Source organism: Felis catus, chromosome E3 (assembly GCF_018350175.1).
Source record: "Felis catus isolate Fca126 chromosome E3, F.catus_Fca126_mat1.0, whole genome shotgun sequence".
Lineage (NCBI taxonomy): Eukaryota > Metazoa > Chordata > Mammalia > Carnivora > Felidae > Felis > Felis catus.
Window position 1 is genome coordinate 37,597,081 of NC_058383.1, and position 12,116 is coordinate 37,609,196.

The window sequence follows — 12,116 nt, forward strand, 5'->3', positions numbered from 1 at the left end:
CGGGGATGTCTTAGAGAGGGAGGGAGGAGGGAGGAGGGAGGCGGCGGGGAGGAGGGCCCGGCGAGCCGCGGAGGAGGGGGGAGGAGGAGGGGCGCGGGGGGCGGCCTCGCTCCCTCCTCCCTCCCCCGCTGGTTCCCTCGCGCCCGCCCTCCCAGCAAACCCCTTTCGCCGCCGCGGCCCCAGGCCCGGGGCGCCAGCTGCCAGGCGGGGCGTGCGCGTCTGGGGGAGGGGGCGGACGGGAGCCGGCGCTGGGCCGGGGGAGGGGAGGTAGGGCGGCGGGGCCGCGGGGAGCGGGCACCGGGAGGGAGGGGGCGGCGGGCCGCGGCCGAGCGACGCGCGTCCTCCTCGGCCCCATCCCCGAGTCACCCCCCCCCGCAGCCCCGCCCCCGGCCCGAGGGCAGCGCTGGGACACGGCCCGGAGGTGGCCTGGGGGTGGCGCGGGGCGGGGGGGTGGGGGTGGGAGGGATGTCCCGCCCTCGGGGAAGCCCGGGGAGGGGGCGGGCGCGCTGATGACCGGAGGGAGGGCGTGCGGGCCCAGAGGAAAAGCCCCGAAGACCGGGAAGATGGAGGAGGTCGCTGCGGCCGAGGGGGCGGGGGCCCCTAGCCTCCCTCCCGCGGGGTCACCTTGGCCCAGGCCCCCCGCGGCCACGGGCGGCGGGGAGGGCGGCAGGAATGCCTCTCCGCAGGCCCTGATTTCTCCGCCCAGCCCAGTTCCAGGAACGCGCGGGCAGCGCCCGGCAGGCAGAGGCCCCGGCTTCGGATTCGGGGAGGCGCAAGCCAGGGTTCGAGGCCGGGATGAGCCCCTCCCTCCCGTCCCTCGTCGGGCTGGTCCCCGCCTTGCCCTCGGCCTCAGTTTCCCACCCGGTAGAATTAGGACGAGGTCGGGCCGGGAACAGTCCTGGCTTCCGCTCGGCCCCAGTCTTGGTCCCAGCATTTGGGACAACCTGCATCCCCAGCCTGAGCGCCGCGGGGGGTCCTTGCTCGCTCTGGGACCTGCCGCGTCCAGCGCGGCGCCCGCGGTTAGGACGCGCGGTGGGAGTGGATGCCGGCGAGTGCGAAAGCCCGGCACCCGCACCCGCCTAAGCTGTTTCTCCCTCCTGATGTTGAACCCAGGCTCTGAGTTCCTGAATGTGTCTTGTTTGGGCCAATCTGGAGCCCCCGCCCAGTTATCTTCCTGCTGCTCTACTGTCAGGTGGCAAATCTTGGTTCAAAAACAGTCCTCCTGCTATTGGCCAGCCTTACCGCTTCACAGTTGGCCTTGAGGAGCCCAAGAGACGAAAAGCATCCTCTATAGGTGAGGCATCTAACTCCGGGTGTCATTACGCCTTCGTTCGTGTATTTGATGCTGCTGTCTCCTGCCACAGCCCGAGTCCGGTGGGTCTTGATCACGCAACATCCTCAGCTCTTGGTACAGAGCTTGGCACCTAGTAGGTGCTCAAGACGTGTTGCACGGATGGTCATAGGGTAGGTGCTCATTATATATTAAGCGAATGTACATATAGTAGGTGCTCATGACTGTTGCGTAAAGGGACACAGCTGGTGCTCTTAAACTTTTGCATGGACACATGGTAGATGCTTATTATATTTTAGGCAAATGGATACACAGTTGATGCTTATGACGGTTGCATAAATGGACACATAATAGGTACTCACGATTTATGTAGATAGACACAGAGTAGGTGCTCATGAACTGTTGGGTAATACATGAAAGGCCGAAGAGTGGCGATTTAGAGGTGACCTCCTCTGCCCCCACCCCACCCCACCCCACCCCGATTTCCCTCGTGTGGATAATGTGGAGCGAGACCGGGTTAAACATTAGCTGGCAGATGGGCCTGGGGGCAGGCCAGCTTTGGGACCTAGCACCTTTCAGGAGGGGGCTGTTAAGGGCCGACTCTCGCGGTCCGCGGATCAGCGGGTGCGTGGAGAGGGGTGGAGGCTGAGGGCCACAGAGCGCCCCCTCCCGGCGCGCCGGGGATCGCGACTATGCCGCCCGCAGGGCGGCCTTGCATCCCGGGGCAAAGTGTTGTTCGACCTCGAAGGGAGGGGGAGGATGCGGGGGGGGGGGGGGGGGGGGGCGGGGGGCGGGGCGAGAGTGAAGACAAGAGTGACCACCTCAGCTGTCCTTGCCCTCAGGGGTCTTACAATCCAGTAGGACCTGAATCCAATGACCAGGTAAGTCCGATGACCTCTGCACCTTGAGGGGCACTTGACCGTAAGAAACCTTCACCCTGGGAGGGCCTTTCTCAATGTTTTTCTACACACACTAGTTTTCATGGACAAGCAGGTTGCTCGCAGTTGGAACTCTGAGCTGGGATTTCCCACCTTGCTCCTTTCTAAGGTTGTTTTGGAGATTAAATGAGGTACATTCTTAACACATATTAGCCATCACTACCTAGTGTCCACAATTGCAGGACCCAGATGGAGTCCCTTTAGCTGCCAATAACCCCCTAAATTTGGCTTTTGCAAATCCCACAAGAGTGAAGAACTATATAATATGGGTGGGGCTGAACCGACCCAGAAACCCCCAGTTCTCAGCCAGAAGAGTTTTTTTCTCTGTACTGGATGGCTCACTTTTATTATATTCACTGTAACCCTGGGGGTGTGTCCTATTATTATTCCCATTTTATAGAGAAGGAAACTGAGGCACAGAGAAGTAACTGGGCCAAGGTCTTAGAAGCATGTGAGAGACATGGTCCAGATTGCAGTCTCAGCTGAGCTGATTCCAAAGCTTGTGTTATAACACACTATCTCCCTGGGGCATCAGAAAAGTTATGGGGTGGGGGTGCAGGACATCTGAGAGGGCCAGGCTCTGGAAGGATTTTTTGTGGGGGTTGTGCTTTTCCAGGAGGCAGCGCCTGCTATAGCAGTCACACCAAGCTTGGCTTCCTCCTTCTTAGTGAAAGGTGGGTAAGAGGGGATGTCCTCCCCCCCTCCTATCACCCTGGGCTTCCTCCCTCTAAGAGTCCTTGTTCTGAGCAACCATCCTTTGCTACCTGTTCCCCTCTCCTGTGTTATGGACCGTCACCCCTGCTAGTACTAAACCAGAAGTTCCCCAACTTACAGCAAGAAGGCAGCCATCTGCAAGCCAGGAAGAGTGTCCTCACCAGGAACTGAATCTGCCAGCACTTTGATCTTGGACTTCAGCCTCCAGAACTGTTGGAAATAATGTGTGTTGTTTAAGCTACTCCATCTATGTTATTTTGTTATAGTAGTCTGAGCTAGGATAATTGCTGAAAGATATATTTGGGGGGCTGAATCTGGTCCCTTAAACTTTCAACAATAAACATTTATTGAACATCTCCGAGGTTCCCATTCATTCAACAGATGCTTATTAAGCTCCTATTATGTGTTTATTCGTCCACATTTACTGAGGGCCTACATTGTGCATTGGGCTAGGTATGCCTATCCATGTCTTCAAGGAAATCTCTCAGTCTGGTGGGGACCCCTTACCTATCAGTATCCAGAGGGGACACAGCTCACTCATTCACACACATGCACACTGCAAGAAGGGTGTCCTGCACAACATAGGTGCTTAAATGACCTCAATGAAAACACATGCTAGATTCAGCGTTTTACACCACTGTGCTTATGCACAGTTCCTGTCTTTCCAGAGCCTGTAATTTATTCAAGGAGCTGAAAGTAAATAATACAAGACAACAACATAAAGAAGTGAGCCCTATGACCTACGCTGTAGCTGGAGGAGAGACCACAGGAACCAGGATGGATGAATGGCAGCAAACCCCAAACTCCGGCCCTTGACCTTAGGTTAGCCAAGCTGGATCTCTCTGAACCTTAGTTTCCCTATCTGTGAAATTGGTGATCCTCATGCCTATTATGGGACAGCGTGAGCCTCAGTGCAGAGGGCACTGCTTGGTGGGATGAAAAGAGTGCAACAAATAGCTACCATTGTTATCAATGAAGCCTGCAACCACTGTGAGTGGGGGCCCAGGCGAAGGATAGAGTGATGGAGGGGGTGAGATCAGGGTGACTTATTAACCTTGAGCTGGGGCCTGGTGAGCTCTCTCCCGTTGGCGCTGGCTTGCTGCGCCTGCAGGGCTGGGGCTGACTGTGGGTGGGGTGTTTATTCTGGGAAGCAGCCCGGGCTGCTCCTCACACCCTGCTCCAGCAAGAAAAGAGGGCTTCGAGTCAGAACTGAGTCCTGTGCTGGGCCTGGCATGTATGAGCCAGCCCACCTGTCCAGATGGCCCAGGGCTGAGAATGTCCAGGAGGCCCAGCCTCAAGGGCCAGCTGGGTGTTTCAGATTTAGGACACACTGTCCCCACAGGACTCACCAGACCCCCACGAATCCAGTTCTAGATGGCCTGAAATGCTCAGCTTTTGGCGTTCTGGAGGCTGAGCCCTGGATGCCAGTGTGGAAGTGAGGGTCCTGGGCTGGGGTGTAAGGGTGAGTGAGGTGGCATTGGAGGTGGGCGGTGGGGGTATCCCTGCTGGCTTCTCAGCCCCTAGAAGAGCTGCTGAGCTACTTCATCATGCAGGTTCATGGACATTCACCTATGCAGTCCTGGTACTCAGCAGGGTCCATGTTTGGCTGAATATTCTGCCATCACCCTCTTGAAGTTCTTAATCATTTTGGAGTACAGGGCCTGGAATTTTCATTTTGCACTGGGTCTGGCAAATTGTGTAGCCTGTCCTGGCTTCATGCTTTGGTTTCCTCCAGTAGTAGCTTCTCCCTCAAACGGGGCATTCAGGTGCACCCCTCAGCCACCCCCAGCCAGCCATGAGTGCTTTAGGTAAACCCAGTTCCTAAAAAGTGGTGGGGGACAAGCTTCTGCCCCTCGAACCCAACAGTACGAACCTTTCCGAAAAAGCTCAAGGCCAGCAGTGTGATAGTGGGTAAGTCACTCTTTTCCGAGCTTTTGGGCATGATAATATAAAAAGCACAGTGCCTGCAACAAAACGAGCACTCAATAAAGTATAACTATTATTTTGTTTTAAAAATGAGGATTATTACAAGAGCTAAATTGGAGGAAGGGAGAAAGGGAAGGGTCAGCCCATCCCTATGGACCTGCCCCAGGAAGGAGGAGCCGCCCCTCCCCTGGCCCCGCCCTCCTTGCTTTCCGAGGGTGGAGACCCCCCGCCCAGGGCAAAGACGAGGGGGCGGAGGAGCGGGAGCGACACATTTTTGAGTTGTGACCAAGTGGAAACTCCCTCCCGGAGGCGGAAGCCGGGGGCGCCCCACTGGGGCCGGAGCCTCCGCCGGGGAGGGATCGGCGGCCCGGGGGCGGGGCGCCGCTGGGACACGGGACACGCCCCTCGCCTGTCTTTATGAATATGAATGAGCCGGCTCGGGCGAGCGGAAGTGCGAGGCGGCTCCGGTCCAGTGGCCCCGCCCCCGCCGTGGCCCCGCGCCCTGGGGGCGTGGTCTGCCCAATGACGCCCCGCCCTCCGCCCCGCGCGGGGCCTCCTTCCGGCCGGCGCGCCCGGGATGTGACCTCGCGGGCGCGCGCCGGAGCCACCTTGGGGGAGGTGCCCGCGCGCCCCCCGCAAAGGTAGGGCCACCCTTTGTCCTCCGCGCCGCCCCCGGGAGCCCGCGTTCCGCAGCCAGCTGAGGCCGGCGGCCCCCCGGGCGCTGCTCCTCTGGCCTGGGCTGGGCTTGACTGCCCCCCAGGGCGGGGTCGGCCCCAGGGCTAGGCTCCCTGGGTAGGACTCCTTCATTCACTCCTGGCGCTCGCCCCCTGGGTGGGCCGTACTGCGAAAGCCCTGCCCTCAGAGGGCTTACGTTCCAGGGCGAGAGAGGCCAGCGGGGTGACTCAGTAGGATGTCCAGTATGTCCGAGAGAGTGTTAAGGCGAGGATGAACAACGAACAACGTGGGGGGGGGACCGCGTCAACCAGACGACTAGGCAGGAGAAGCTAGGGAACAAACCTATGCCAGGGGTTTTGAGGAGCCCCAGGGCACTGAGGCCTGTGTGGCTGGAGTGGAGAGAAGGGAGAACAAAAAGGGTGGAAGAATGATAAAATAGCTCAGGTGTGGAACGGGTAGCGGGCAAAGCGCTAGGTGCTTTATGCATATAATTTCCTTCATTCCTCGGGACAACCGGGACCTGGACAGTACTATTATGTGAGAGGAAATGAGGTTTAGGAAGGTTAAATAACTTGCCCAAGGTCACACAGCATTGGAGCCCAAGGAAATTTAGGTCATTGCCTGAAACACACCCAGGAGACCCAGGGTGGGGTGACCTTGCCCAACACAGGTCCTCTATGCCGGACCTCAGTTTCCTCCCAGAGTCCTAAACGGAAATGGGGATGACTGACCTGGAATGAAGGATGGGCAGGCAGGGCCGGCTTTGCCAGCAGTTGGCCCTAAAAGCCAGCCTGCTGTAATGTATACCCAGCAATTGGGGCTCTGAAACCCAGCCTCAAATCAGTGCACAGGACAAGGGTGTAGTGGGCGCCTCCGAGCACATCTGGGAAGCACTTATCACCCCTACAGGCTCTGGAGCAGGTACAAGTGGCTTCAGAGAGGGAGGGTGGAAGGCTGAGAGCCTGGGGTGGGGGGGTGGGGGGGGCGGGAAGGGGGCAGTATGGCCCAGTGCTCCGATCAGTAACAAAGGCAGTGCCTGCGGTGCCAGGCAGGCAGGCCAAGTGTATTCACCAGCGACTGCAGACCACCAGAATCACTCAAACCTCCCTGTGAGCCTGCAGCAATGAAAACGTACGCATGAAACCCACCCAAGTCTGCCCTGGCAAGCGGATTCCCTGACCACTGCCCGTGGCGGGGAGGGTGGGGGGAGGGCCTCAGGGTTGCCAATCTGAGTTCTCTACGAACTGCTTTCTCTGCTGTGGGAAGGGGGGGAAATGTGGAAAAAGGAGGTAGGTCTGCCTGTGCCTCTGATTCCAGGAAGGCATGTGGGTTTCTACTGGGGGCAGGGATGGCGAATCATGCAATTTACTCCTTCGGCTGGACACACCTTCCAGTCTTGGCCCTGGGGCTGTGGCGTGAAATGTAGGCCTGAGGTTAGGAGTGGGTCCCAACCCTCTGTGTCCAAGCCTCGGGTCACCAGTCAGTCAGAAGTCCTGATGGTATGGGTCCACAGGGGGACTTACTCTTAGGTGCATTTCGTAGAGGAGAAAGAGGCTCCGAGAGGTTAAGTGATTTGCCTGAGAGTGCACAGCTATAAAGTAGCCAAAGATGGGACTGTTGGACTCCCGAATCCTGTGCCTCAGGGAGCCGATTCATCCCCACAGAGGGGATATACTTTACTTTTGGCTTGGAGAACACCCCCCCCCCCCCGCCACACACACACACACACACACACATATTCTGTGGGGATCGTGACCAAAGGGGACAGAGACGCTTTGAGCTCTTCTTTCCTCTCTGCTCTGCAGTCCTTCGGCCTTGTCCCCAGGCCTTTGTGTCTAGGCCGGATGAGTCGGTCCTTTCTCAGGAGGGACTGGTGTAGGTGCGGCCAGAGACACCTTAGCGGACGCCTGGCAGGGCCATCCAGCTGGGGCTTCCTCCCCGTCAAGTCTGGGGCTTTGGTTTTGGAGCTGGGCCTATCAGGCGCATGAGTCCACCTGGGCACCTGGGACCCATCTGCGTGCCCTGGCCTTGAACTAAGGGGGCAGCTGGAGTTACGGCCACTGACCAGGTGGGCTGCAAGTGTGAGGGTGCCCAGGTGGAGGGAGATAGGTCTGAGACTCATGGTGATAGCATGCCAGGACATGTGAGCAGGTCCCCTCAAGTAACCCCCAGGGACAGGGGCTCCCTGTGCGTTGTTTCCTATTGAGCTGGTCCTCCCCTCCCTGCGGACTGTGCTTCTCTGCAGTATTCTGAGTCTTAGAGCCCCAGCAGGTTCCCAAACTTAACCAGCTGACCCACTAAGTCTGAGGCAGAGCCCAGGGGTCTGCATGTTTAACAGGCTCCCAAATGGTTGTGATGCATGTGGTCCTCTAACTTGGCCTGGACCTCCCAGCCGGGCAGCCATGAGAAACCCCTTCCCTTCCAGCGCTTTCTAGCAGAGCGGAGCCTGGTGTGGGCTGGATTCCATGACTGGATTTAAACGCATCCTAGTCTCCGTTGGAGCGCTGTCATCAGCACAGCTTCTCCCCTGTTTACAATAAATGATGGCTTCTCAAGCGATAGCCCTGTCTCCAGCCCTCCCCTGCCAAGTTTCCCCGAAGAGCCGAGCCGTCCGCCCTACGTCACCCACTTTCTTCTGAGCTCCCTGTCCTGAGCTTCCCTCAGGCAGTTCTTTGCACAGAGACCTCTGAGCTGCTTCTCTACCAGCCCCAGGTTGTGCCTACCTCCTCAGCCCTCTGGGCTCTATACTGGCTTCCAGTCTGCCTGTGGTATTCCCTAAGCTTCCGTCCTTGGACCTCCTTTGCTAGACGTGTGTCAAAGAGGCATAGCCAGGGGAACACCCGTCTCTATTCAGGACAATCCCCAGTGTTTCTACTCAGTCTCTGGGGTGTGCCAGGCTGATTTTTCTATGGACTGACCTGAGGTTTCCCCTAGGCTAGCCCACTGAGCTTTTCCAAATAGACTCTGATTTGAGGGGAATCTGGCCACACCTTCATCCTAAGGTGGTCTGGCTGGTGTGGGTTCTACATGGCTCCTTCCCAAAGCAGCACACCCTAATAGGGGAAAAACTACCTGCCGTTTTAAAAAAAAAAAATATTTGTTTATTAATTTTTGAGAGAGAGAGGGAGGGAGGGGGGCAGGCAGAGAAAGAGGGAGACAGACAATCCCAAGCAGGCTCCACGCTGTCAGTGCAGAGCCTGATGCGGGCTTGAGGCCACACACCGTGAGATCATGAGCTGAGCTGAAATCAAGAATCAGAATCGGACACTTAACCACCTGAGCCACCCAGGTGCCCCAGCACCTGCCTTTTTATTTTTTTTTGCCATCAAAAAAAAAATGTTTATTTTTGAGAGAGAAAGAGAGCATCAGCGAAGGAGGGCAGAGAGAGAGGGGGCAGAGGATCTGAAGCAATCTCGGAGCTGACTGCAGAGAGCCCGATGTGTGGCTCCAACTCACGAACTCAAGATCATGACCTGAGACACCCAAGCGCCCTAGCACCTGCCATTTTTAAGGGAGCCATCCAGTAGCCAGGCTTTCCTGCTGGGAACTTCTGACTTCTGTATGCTTTTCATGATAAAAGGATTAGTACCCTCTCATCTTCCTGACCATGCCATCTACCTGGTACCCCAGGCACTGGTCTCTTTGCACCTCTGTCTCCCATGTCTACTTTTTTTAAAAGTTTTTTTTCTTAACATTTATTTATTTTTGAGAGGCAGAGAGAGACAGAGCATGAGCAGGTGAGGGGCAGAGAGAGAGGGAGATGCAGAATCCGAAGCAGGCTCCAGTCTCGGAGCTGTCAGCACAGAGCCCGACACAGGGCTCGAACTCAGGAACCTCGAGATCATGACCTGAGCCGAAGTTGGACACTTAACCGACTGAGCCACCCAGGTGCCCCTCTAACTACTTTTTAAAACTATTTTATTTACTTATTCTTCCTTCTTCCTTCCTTCCTTCCTTCCTTCCTTCCTTCCTTCCTTCCTTCCTTCCTTCCTTCCTTCCTTTTCTTTCTAAATGTTTATTTTTGAGAGAAACAGAGGATGAGCAGGGGCAGAGAGAGAGGAAGATACAGAATCCAAAGCAGGCTCCAGGCTCTGAGCTGTCAGCACAGAGCCCAATGCAGGAGAGCTCAGATTTTAGTGAGGTACAGATAGATGTGTAGGGCCTCCTGTCAGAACTTGCCTGAGGACCGCTTTCCTCCCTGTCTGCCCTGGGGGCACACACCGGGACCCCCCTCTCTCCTCTCCCCTGTTTCTTGTACTTGAAACCTCAAGTGGTAGACGTTGGCTGAACTGGGCTGGCTATAGGTTTGACCCTTACGAGAAGGGAGGTGGATCAAACAGGACCTGATGTAGGGTTTGAAGGGACTGGGTTACTCAGGGGTTGGGGCAGCATGAGTATGGAAGGAAAGGGAGAGCTCAGGGCACCGCAGGGCAGGTTTTAGGGAACTGTAAGTCAAACCTACAGCGAGATACCACTTTCCACCCCCCAGGATGGCTATAACAAAAGAGGAACGATAGTTAAGTATTGGGGAGGATAGGGAGGAATCGGAGCCCTCACACACTGCTGGTGGCAATGTCAAATGGTGCAGCCACTTTAAAACAGTTTGGCAGCAGGGAGCCTGGGTGATTCAGTCAGCTAAGCATCCAACTTCAGCTCAGGTCGTGATCTCAGGGTTCAGTTCGTTAGTTCCAGCCCCACATCAGGCTCTGTGATGTCAGTGCGGAGCCTGCTGGGGATTCTCTCTTCCTTTCTCTCTGCCTCACCCCACTTGTGCTCTCTCTCCCTCTCAAAATAAATAAATAAACTTAAAAAAAAAAAAGTCTGGCAGCAACTCAACATAGAGATACCACTTGACCCAGAAATTGCACTCCTAAGTATCTACCCAAGAGCAATGAAAACATATGTCCATGCAAAAACGTGTAGAGGTATTCACAGCAGCATTACAACAGCCAAAAGTGGAAACAACCCAAATGTCCATCAACTGATGAATGGGTAAATAAAACATGGTCCGGCGCATCTGGGTGGCTCAGTTCAGCGTCTGACTTCAGCTCAGGTCATGATCTCGTGGTTCCTGGGTTTGTGCCTCACATTCGGCCCTCTGCTATCAGTGCAGAGCCTGCTTCACACTCTCTGTTCCCCTCTCTCTGTCTCTCTGCCCCTCCCCCGTTACCGCACGAGTGCTCTCTCAAAAAAAAAAGTAAATAAATAAACATTAAAAAAAAACCAACCACGTGGTCCATCCATACAGTAGAGTATTATCAGCCATAAAAAGAACAGAAGCACTGGCACCTGTTCCATCACCGATGAACCTTGAAAGCATAAGTGCAAGAAGCCAGACACAAAGGGCCACATACTGTGATTCTGTTGACAGGAAACACCCAGCATAGGCAAATCCACAGAGGCAGAAAGCACACTAGCAGGTGCTGGGGACTGGGGGTGTGGTGATGGACAGTAAATGCTAGTGGGTGCCAGGTGTCTTTTTGGGGTGTTCTAAATTGTTTGTTCTAAATTGATTGTGCACAACTGGAAGCCGTTGACTTGTATACTTAAATTTTTTTTTAACATTTATTTTTGAGAGACAGAGCATGAATGGGGGAGGGACAGAGAGAGAGAGGGAGACATAGAATCAGAAGCAGGATCCAGGCTCTGAGCTGTTAGCACAGAGCCGGAAAAGGGGCTCGAACCCACGAATACTTGTATACTTTATACTTTGTATACTTTAAAACGGTAAATTGCATGATATGTGAATGCTATCTCAACAAAGCTCTAATTAAAGCAATAGAGGCGGACCTCCCCATATTCATTCTGATAGAAACCTGAGGAAGCGACCTCAAGAGCTTGGTGAGTGGGGGCACCTGGGTGGCTCAGTCAGTTAAGCGCCTGGCTCTTGGTTTTGGCTCAGGCCATGATCTCATGGTGCTTGAGTTCGAGCCCCGCTTCAGGTAACACAGTTGGCAATGTGGAGTCTTCTTGGGACTCACTCTCTCCCTCTCTTTCTCTGTCCCTTCCTTGCTCTTGTATGGTCTCTCTCTCAAAATAAATAAAATAAACAAAAAGAACTTGCCGAGTGCTAGGAGTTCTCTGGTCCACAATGCTGTAGTTCTCGTGAAACGATCACTGAGAAGTGCTTTGGAGAGGACGTTTCAGACCTCTGCTTATGAGTCACCCCTGAGAGAGGCCCCCACCCCAATACCCTCCCTCTGTCACTTGTCATCTTTTGCAGCCCTTCTGTCTTTCCTTTATAGTTCTTCCCACCCTTGGAATTGTTTTCTGTATGTGGACCCGATTTTGTCTGACTCGGGCTGAGTTCCACGACACCAGGGGCTTGTCCACATCTTGTTCATTCCCATAGTAGGTGCTCAGATACTTGCCGAATGGATGAAGCCATGACTGCCGCTAACAGCTGGGGGAGGTCTGGGCTGGTCAGTGCTCGCTGCAGGAGAGAGAGTCAGCAGAGCAGATCAGGGTGTCTCCCAGCCCCAGTGGCTTTCTTTTTCTCTCTGTTGCAGTTCCAGGAGAATGTCTCTGGAAAGGAAGCCCAAGGCCTGGTCTGGCTGGGAAGAGGCGAAAGG

At 55.4% G+C, this 12,116-nt stretch overlaps 1 long non-coding RNA gene across 3 annotated transcripts; it reads left to right on the plus strand.

Annotated features, from left to right (window-relative positions):
- The first annotated feature begins 470 nt into the window (after positions 1-470).
- Positions 471-3,299, plus strand: LOC102902121. 3 transcript variants are annotated; one of them, XR_002738876.2, is made up of 3 exons: positions 471-1,464; positions 2,134-2,172; positions 2,846-3,299. It is a non-coding gene; the product is annotated as an uncharacterized LOC102902121 (long non-coding RNA). The 3 variants fall into 3 exon arrangements; XR_006591170.1 differs by having other exon boundaries at positions 2,134-3,299; XR_006591171.1 differs by lacking the exon at positions 2,134-2,172.
- The last annotated feature ends 8,817 nt before the right edge of the window (positions 3,300-12,116 follow it).